The following is an 8,992-nucleotide window of genomic DNA, read 5'->3' as shown; positions in this document are numbered from 1 at the left end:
TGATTATGAGGCTTAACGCGCCGACGCTACACAGGCGACGAGGTGCTCCGTAGTTGAGTGCTCGAGATTAATTTTGACCACTTAGGGATCTTTTACATGAGCCGAAATTTTGAACACACGAACGTTTTCGCCTCCATCATAAAAGTGACCGCCGGGGCCGGGAATCAAACCCAGGTCCTTAAGCTCAGCAGCACAATGCCTTAGCCTCCGAGTTCAAGAGTGCTCGCTTAAGCAACTGCACATTTTTTCAAATAATGTAACGGCGCAGCTCAGACATCTTTTGGAGAAGCAACCCAGCTGAAGTTCAGTGCATTCAAGTCATGGCACTTGCGATGCTGACGTTGTGTAACATGAGGATATTGAGACGTAAATCGAATCTTTGGGTAGGAAACCACTGTTCACAGCAATGACTGCACTGTGTCTAGGAGGCAGCTACAAAGACCTACGTTGCCTCCTTTACTCTTGTCAGGCATTTCACTCGTGAAAAGAACACACTCGTGGCCACTGAGTTTCTTGTTTGGTAATTCATTGTAGATAGAATTTCAAAAGTGAACTAGAAACATTCAGGGAGTGGGAGAACAAGACAAAGCGATGAGTGGTGGCTTTGCATGCTTCTGATATGATATGGCGTCACTTAGGCGGAGCAAGCTGCAACAGTTCTATGCAAGCATAAGCCTGCGTCAGCAATCAACACTGACTGCTATCACTACCCCTACACAGAGACACAATGATGCCAACTGCCCGTGAAGCTTATTTTTGCCATGAAGTGAATGCATCAACAAGATGGAAGCAGACCGTACTGAAAATTGGGAGGCGGTGGAACGAAACATGACTCTCGATGTATACAATCCGTGCTTGGTAACACTATCTATCATGCTGCCCAGCCCTCCTCCTCTTTCTTTTTTCCATTATGGTCGGACTTGTTCCTGCAACACATTTGCGAAATGTAGAACCAAACTTGAGTGGGTAGTTGGCCATCACTTTATTAGTACTCTGCATTTACTTAGTTTCGCGATTTTACTAGCTGTCCCCCAAAAGCTATCTGTATGAAGAGCTCACAGGACGAGAAACAGACATCAGCTGCTCTTTCCGAACAGAAGGCACCGTCACAGTGGTAAATTCCGTGAGCAGGATGCATGCGTATGTTGCTCATGCATATATGTGTTTGCACGTGTAAGAATAGCGACGCATTGTGAGTGCCCCTTTCCAAGAGGACTCTCGCTCGTGTGGACGCGCAGGCGGTCAACCACGCTGTTGTTCTGCACGAACGCCATGCCGAAGTGGCTGCACTGGAAGGAGCGATGCCCGTGTGTGTGCACCAGTGCCTTTTCGAATTGCCTGAGCTTGGAGTTGCATAGCCGCACTGCTGACAGCGCAACAGCCGACAATCCGGGGAGGGCCGTGCTGCACCCTGTGGCCTTTCGGAGAAAGGGAAGGACCTGCACCAGGAAGGGAAGTATTGAGAGCCCTTCCAGCTGCCGGACAGTGTGGCCATTTCTTTCTCAATGGCAGGTGAGGCTATAAAGGGGCCATGATGAAAAAATACAAGCTGGTTTCATTCAAAACATGTCTACGCCAAAATTTTAACCTCCCTCTCAATCATATGTTTAACCTCCCTCTCAATCATACATCAGCAATGACGTATGTAGGGAAAGTTCCTATTTTGTGACATCCTCAAGGATGTATTTAGGGAAAGTGCCTAAACCAAAAGTTAGTAAATTGACTTAGGCTGCTAGAAATGACAAAACATCTTTGTTGCTTCCTTTTTTACCACGTGCCTTCGTGGATGGTGCAATAACACTGCTTGATGACCGCTGTATGCACTTGTTTCTAACCTGACTTGTACCTGGTTTTTTTTCGTTACCGTTCACAGTAATCAACCCTAAGAAATTGGGTACGCTCGACAAATAGATTCACAAAAGTGGCGACCCTTTAAGCTATGGGACATTAGACTACCAGTTGGTATAAACGTCGCTACACAATGGCAAACACTGGACAAATTGCTGCCACAATGTAAGATTACGTATCATATCAAGAAAACTCTGTTTCACAGACGAATCGCATTCTCGGTAGACCACCCAAGTGCTTCATCTAAACATGTCCACTTAGATGGCTAAGCACACCAGACTATAGCAAGACGACAACCCCAGCATCTCCAGGTGGGAAATGAAAGGCACTGAACAAGGATGACCAACAACAGGAAACAACAGAGCAGTTTGCAACAAACCAGCGACCAGCTGAAGCACCAATGAAGACTGCAACAATGGCATAAGCAGCATTTAACGTTGAAACCAAATGTTGCTGGAACCGTCACTTGTAACCCAGCAACTACGTTCCTACCACGGCCTTCTTTTTGGGTTGAACGACTGACAGTCATTGTTAGCAAAAGGTAAGGCTAAGCTCAGACGCTTGGTAGAACTCGAGGTGACTATGGGAACGAGACGATTTGACTGCTTGGTTGTGCATTGTGAGGCCGCGTGTCCAGAAATTGTGAGGCCACGTGTTAAGCAGGCGGGCGTGTGGCCCACGGAGGAGGATCAACGACAAGTGATGCCATAGGTCGAGGACAACTAAAAAAACATATTCTTCTGAGGACACACAAACACTGGGGAAAAGAACTGGCGACCTGATTGGCAACAAAAAGCAGCACACGCGCCACGCGGAGAAATGGCTATAACACTGAAGTCCGAACCAAAGTTCGCGCGGAAGGGAAAAACGAGGGGACACGCTCACGTTCCAGTCTATTCGACGCTGGGCGGGATGACGTCGATGGAACACGTGGAACGTCGGTCGAACGTCGCCTGTTGAGACGTGGTGGTCGCAGGTACAGAATGTCGATGCCCGCGCTAGTTCTTGGCAACTCTAGGCCTCGCCCCGAGTATTGGCCCGGAACATGCCTCCGGATCTCGCCAGCGGGAACAGGCACCCCGTGTTGCAGCAGAGGGACCCCGGAGCAGCTCCCGGGACGATTCTCGGAGCACGGCGCAAGCACGCTCCTGGCTTGCCCTCCAACCGCCTCCCGAGAGGAATCCTTGCCCCCGTTCCTTTAGCGCTGTCTCGTCGCTCCTCGCTGCCGGCACACTCCCCTCTCGTGCTCCGCGCTCAGCGTGGACCCACTCGTCGTCGTCTTCTCCTCCACCGCCGGCTTGTTTCCGTCGTCTGCTTGCGCGTTGTCGCGGCCGGGGGACGCCAGTCATCACATTCACCCCCCTGCCCGAGAGGTTTGTTTGGGGCAAACAAAACTCGGCACATAATGTTAGCACGGCCGCGACGAGACATATGGCACTGAAGTACGTTCTGTCGTGCCAGACTTTCTAGCACCACGGCAAGAGTACTGTCCGAAACAGTCCAAAACAGTCTCTAGCCCAATAAAAGGGAAACCAACAAAAGAAACAGCGTTTGCCACTCTTTTAAAACCACTCTGTAGACTAAACTGCCTACTTCAAAAGTTGGACAAAGATGCCCTCTTCCGTGCCTACTCTGTCAGTGGGTGGGAAATGTACAGGTTAATCGGCACGAGCAGTCGGTGGTAGCACAGGAGTTAGAGGAAATGACACACCCGCAACTTCGTTGTTGGGTGCGTGTGGCATCTTGAACCCTGTGGAGGGGTTTCTCTTCTAGGCGCTGGGCAAGAGGTGGACGACCAGATCGATGGCAACACGCCGAAATGCCTCGATCTCCGCCACGATCTCCCGTGGCTACTCGGTGTTTAGGCGCAGCCCTCTGACACATGCGACACAACTTTACGAAGCGTGCGGTGTCGGCTTGCATCCCAGGCCAGTAGAAGTCCTTGCAGACGCGCTCCATGGTTCGCCTGATACCCCTGTGACTGCCCAGGTTTCCTTGATGGGCCTTGTCCAAGACGATGCCTCGTAGTTCCTGGGGGACAACGAGTTGCGTTGTTCCTTTTCCGGAGGGCAACTGATGCCGTCGATAAAGAACCCCAGCAGTCCTCACGAACTCGATCACCGCTGCGTTGAATGTCCCCTTTCTGCCGACCTCGCCGAAAGACTTTCGGAGAGAAGGGTCTTGCTGCTGTAGCGCACATAAGTCAGCAGAGGTGATAGTGCAGGGGCTGTCAGCAACGGCAGGTACCTGCGGCATTGTTCTTGGAGCCTCGCTTTTTGATGCGTAGGCGCAACTGTGGGACTTCGATCCTGCTACAGCTGGCGAAGACGACGGCAGGTTCCGACCGCGCAGGTCTTCTGGGACGCGGACGCTGCCTTCTCCAAGAACCGTGCTTGCTATTACCGGCTTCCTTTCGTGAGACACATTGCGTCTGTTTCTGCAGTCATACTCTGGCGGAGCCTGGCGTCGTTGAAACTTAATCGGTGCTTCCATCTCAAAGGAATTGGGTCCAGGCAATAAGCTTGCTGCTTGACCCTCGTTCTCGGGCAGGTTTGCGCCAGCTTCAGCCTGGTGTCCGAGATTGCGGCGGCCCCTCAAGCAGAAGGCATTCTTCTTGATGGCATGGCTGGAACCCGGAGACGTCGACTTTGTCCAACAGTCAGCTGGCCAATGGCCCTGCTTATTACATAGAAAGCAGTAAGGCCTCGCCTTACGGTCCTGCTGGTCAGGAGGCCTGTCAACTTCAGGTGGCCTGCCACTCTCGTCTTCTCGACTTCTTGCCAAGTTGTTGAGACCTTGAGCTTTGAGGTACTGGTCAGCTGCTTCGACTAGCTGGTCCAGGTTTTTGTAGCCCCTCTCTTTGAGGAAAATGGCTAGCTTCTCGTGACACCTGTCGAGAAATTGCTCGGCCACCATTTTGTCTCGGAGCGCGGCATATGTCTGCTCCGTTTTGGCCAGCTCCTGCCAATTGTCAAAGTAGCCGAGTAGGCGGCCCGCAAATTGACGGCCTGTCTCCGAGTCCTGTGGCTGGGATTCCCTAAACTTGCACCTGTAGCCCTCCTCGGTGTATCTGAACCTCTGTAGTAGGGTCTGCTTTAGTTTAGGGTAATTCATGGCATCCTCAGAAGACATGCGACCAACGGCACTAAGAGCTTCACCAGTCAAGCACAAGTGTAGGGACAGCGCCCACTTGTCTGAGGGCCACCCTTGACTGGTTGCCACCCTCTCAAAACGCTGGATGTAGGCGTCAAGCTCATCTCGATCCTCGTTGAAGGCAGGAATGAACTTGTGAGGGCTGTGGACGCCTTGTGCTGCATTAGTCGCAGTGACACTTCCCACGGCGTCCGAACTCGCGTTGGAACCCTGCGACCGCTCCTGAAGTTGTAGCCTCAGTTCTAGCACGGCACGTTCTGCCTCAATGCGCGCTCTGGTCTCGGATTCTGTCTTCTGGGCTAGTATTGCCGCTTCTTTAGCCGCCTCGCGTTCAGTTGCGCGCCGGTCCCTTTCTTTTATGCGTTCCTCGTCAATCCATTCTTTTAGAGCTGGTCCGGACAGTCCTAGCTCCTTCCCAATGGACATCAACTTTTCTAGTTCCATCCTCGCTTGCCACACCCACTTGCCTGCTTAGTCTCAAGATGGAATTCGCGCACGCGGTCCTGTCGCGGACGCCAGAAATTGTGAGGCCGCGTGTTAAGCAGGCGGGCGTGTGGCTCGCGGAGGATGATCAACGACAAGTGATGCCATGGGTTCAGCACATGTTAAAAAACATATTCTTTGGCGGACACACAAACGCTAGAGAAACGCACTAGGAACGATAACTGTAACACAATGCAGCACACTCCCAACGCGGACGCGAAAAGAAACTAACACAAGTCCGAAGTAAAGTTCGAGCGGGGGGAAAAAAAAGGAGGCGATACGCTCACGTCTAGTCTATTCGACGCTGGGCGGAATGACGTCGGTAGTACGTGTTGAGCGCTCCCCGTGTACGGTGCCGGTGGTCCGGAGACGTGGCGGTACACTTTCTCGGTGCCGCCTTTTAAGACTCAGAGGCCCCAGGTCGGAACGCCGATGCCCGCGCTCGTGCCTGGCCACTCTAGGCCTCGCCCCGAACCTCGGCCCGGATCACGCCTCGGGATCTCGCCAGCGGGAACAGGCACCCCTCGTTGCAGCAGAGGAGTCCCGGAACAGCTCCCGGGACGATTCTCGGAGAACGGCGCGCGAACGCTCCTGGCCTGCCCTCGAACCGCCTCCCGAGAGGAATCCTTGCGCCCGTTCCTTTAGCGCTGTCTCGTCGCTGCTCGCTGCCGGCACACTCCCCTCTCGTGCTCCGCGCTCAGCGTGGACCCGCTCGTCGTCGTCTTCTCTTCCACCGCCGGCTTGTTTCCGTCGTCTGCTTGCGCGTTGTCGCGGCCGGGGGATGCCAGTCATCACATGCATAATGAACTCGAAGGTCATGGCACATCAGAGTGCAGACGGTAAGCCTCTTCAGCCCTGCCTTCTCGTCCCCGTAGCTCGCTGACTCTCGACACTGATGCCTGCAAATACGAAGAATGACATACCAGGCCGCTTCAGTTTTGCGAAGTCACAAAGCTTATTCTACAAGCGGCTGTGTGGGCCAAGGGTGCATTCACGACTGTAACTAGCTCGACGCCGGATTTGCGTTGCGTGCTTCAGTCTCTCGGAGCTTGACTGTCAACTGATTCATCGCGACACCTGATGGGATAGCCCGGTTACGGAGAGCACGGTAGCTTTTTCGCGCTGCTAGCTCAGAAGTGACGGTGGAGGGATCGCCAGTAACAGGTCACAACAGATAGGTCATTCATTGCTCTTGTTTCGATCTTACCAGCAGCTCGCTGCTGGCAGTTCCGTTTTCGCGGTCGGGTTGACAAGTGCGTATTTCGCAATCCAGGCGTTACAAATGAACCGTGTTCGACTTTTCCTAAATAAGACTTATTTTTAGGCAAGAGGTAAGAACGCTTGCGACAAAAACAACGCATGCAAGTCACGGCGATTTGGATGCTTATTACAGGGTGTCAGTCTCGCTCTACTAGCGTGAACACCAACGTGCAAAATAAAAAACGCGAAACTAGCAAATTCTTTGGGCTCACCGACACCTGGGCCAAACCATCGCCTCCTGGAGGCGATGGCCAAACACTTACAAACTGCGTTGACCAGTGCATCATACGCCTGTCACTTTTGCGTTACCGGATGAGCAGAACGTTCGCATTGTACACCGCCGCGAGCGAAAACGTCTAATCGGTACGCGTGCAGAACGCTATCAAACCGCTCTCCGCTATCTTCGTTGTTTTGTCGTTGTGTGAGTCAATGAAACATAGCTAAGTGAAACACCCATGGCAGGTGGCGGCCGCGTAAGATTCTCACAGTGTGCACGCTTCTCCACTGCTAAGCTGCGCGAGAACACGAATTTTGTTCCCCTGGGTACTTGACCCGCGATTGGGAGCTAGTTGTCACTCTATAATGGCACGTAACTCTACGAGATGTCAAACACTGTCAAAATGATCCGGCGGGATCAGAACAAAACATGGAACAAAACAAACGACTGGGCGCCGCCATTGTTGATGCCATCTTGGTAAGTCTTTTCTAATAATTTTCATTAAAAAAACTGAACAAAAGCTAGCTCGTTATAATATCATTAGCTCTCTTTTTAGAACACCTTTCACAGAAAAATAACTGATACTGAAGCACGACAACTGCAGTTCCAGGTAAGACAAATACCATTTCTTGTTCAACTTACCAGTGTCATTGTAATGGCTTACGCTTCGAAACCGGTTATTATTCTGTAGATGCTCGTTCTAATTAGACAGCACATTGTTAGACAGCATATTGACAGCATTACCTAATGCACTTTTCTTGGTTTGCAGAGTTCTTTTTTTTTACTTCCGAAACCGTATCACGATGGCATCAACAATGGCGGCGCCCAGCTGTTTATTTACCACATGGATTGACCATTGACCATGAAGGAAAGCTGCCATGGACAATGTTCTTGACCGTTTTTTTGGAAACTCGTGCAGTTTTATACTAATGTAGAGGAACACCTGGCTCCCGATGTTGTTTTTGCGTGCGACGTTTGAGGGCCAAGTATACAGGAAAAAAAGAGTCGCTTGCTCGCGCAGCTTAGCAGTGGAGAAGTGTGCCCTTTGTTGTGAGAGTAACGGCGTTTCATACTCGGCCCCACTGCGAAGGGTGGTTCATTCCATGCTTCGTTGACTCAGTAGGAACGGCAGAGCTACGAAGATAACGAAGAGCGTTTTGATCGAGTTTGTTTGCGTACGCGTTGAGTTGTTTTCACTCCCGGCGGTGTATGTGCCGATCGATCGGGTCATTCGGTAAAAGGCGTATGATGCACTGGTCAGCGCAGTTTGTGACTCGTTTGCAAAGGTTTCGGTAAGCTCAGAGAATCTATTAGTTTTTTGTCCTTCATTTTCCACGTCGGTGGTCACGCTGGTACAGCAAGGCTGACACCCGCTAATAATAGTCCACATCGCCGTGACTCAGTTGCGTTGTTTTTTGCCGCAAGCGTGTTTACCTCGCGCCTAACAACGAGTCTTACGTGGAAAAGTTCTAACACGGTTCTAACAGCAGACGAAGGACAATAGGACTTCTAAAAGTTCTAACAGCAGACGAGGCTTCCTGCAGTGAGCTGCTGGTGCGAGTGAAACAAGAGTAATGGCCTGCCGAGTCCTATATTACTGGCGACCTCTCCAGCGTCATTTCCAAGATAGCAGCACGAAAAAGCACCGTGCTGTCCATAACCATTTGTTCTCTCATCAAATGTCATTATTCAGTTGACAGTCAAGCCCCAAAAGACCAAAGCACACAAAATGTGAATCCAGTATCGAGCAGCGTGTTGCAACTTAGAATTGGAGCCGTCGTGAAAGCACCCTCCGCATGCACAACGGCTTGTAGAATAAGCTTTGCGACTTCGCATTTGTGCAGCGGTGTGGTTTTTCATGTTTTATATTTGCAGGCATCAGTCTCCGCAGCAAGACCCTGAGCTGCTAGGACGAAACCATGGTGCTGAGAAGGCCCACCCCCTCCATTCTGAAAAGGCCATCATGTTCAAGTCCATTATGCACGGCCTTGCATTCAAATCGTCTCCACCCCGTGGTCACCTCTAGTTCAA

The sequence above is a fragment of the Haemaphysalis longicornis genome, unplaced genomic scaffold, assembly GCF_048455015.1.
Source record: "Haemaphysalis longicornis isolate Haplotype H1 unplaced genomic scaffold, Haemaphysalis longicornis Haplotype H1 scaffold_4, whole genome shotgun sequence".
Taxonomy (NCBI): Eukaryota; Metazoa; Arthropoda; class Arachnida; order Ixodida; family Ixodidae; genus Haemaphysalis; species Haemaphysalis longicornis.
Note: the sequence above shows the minus strand (reverse complement) of the source record.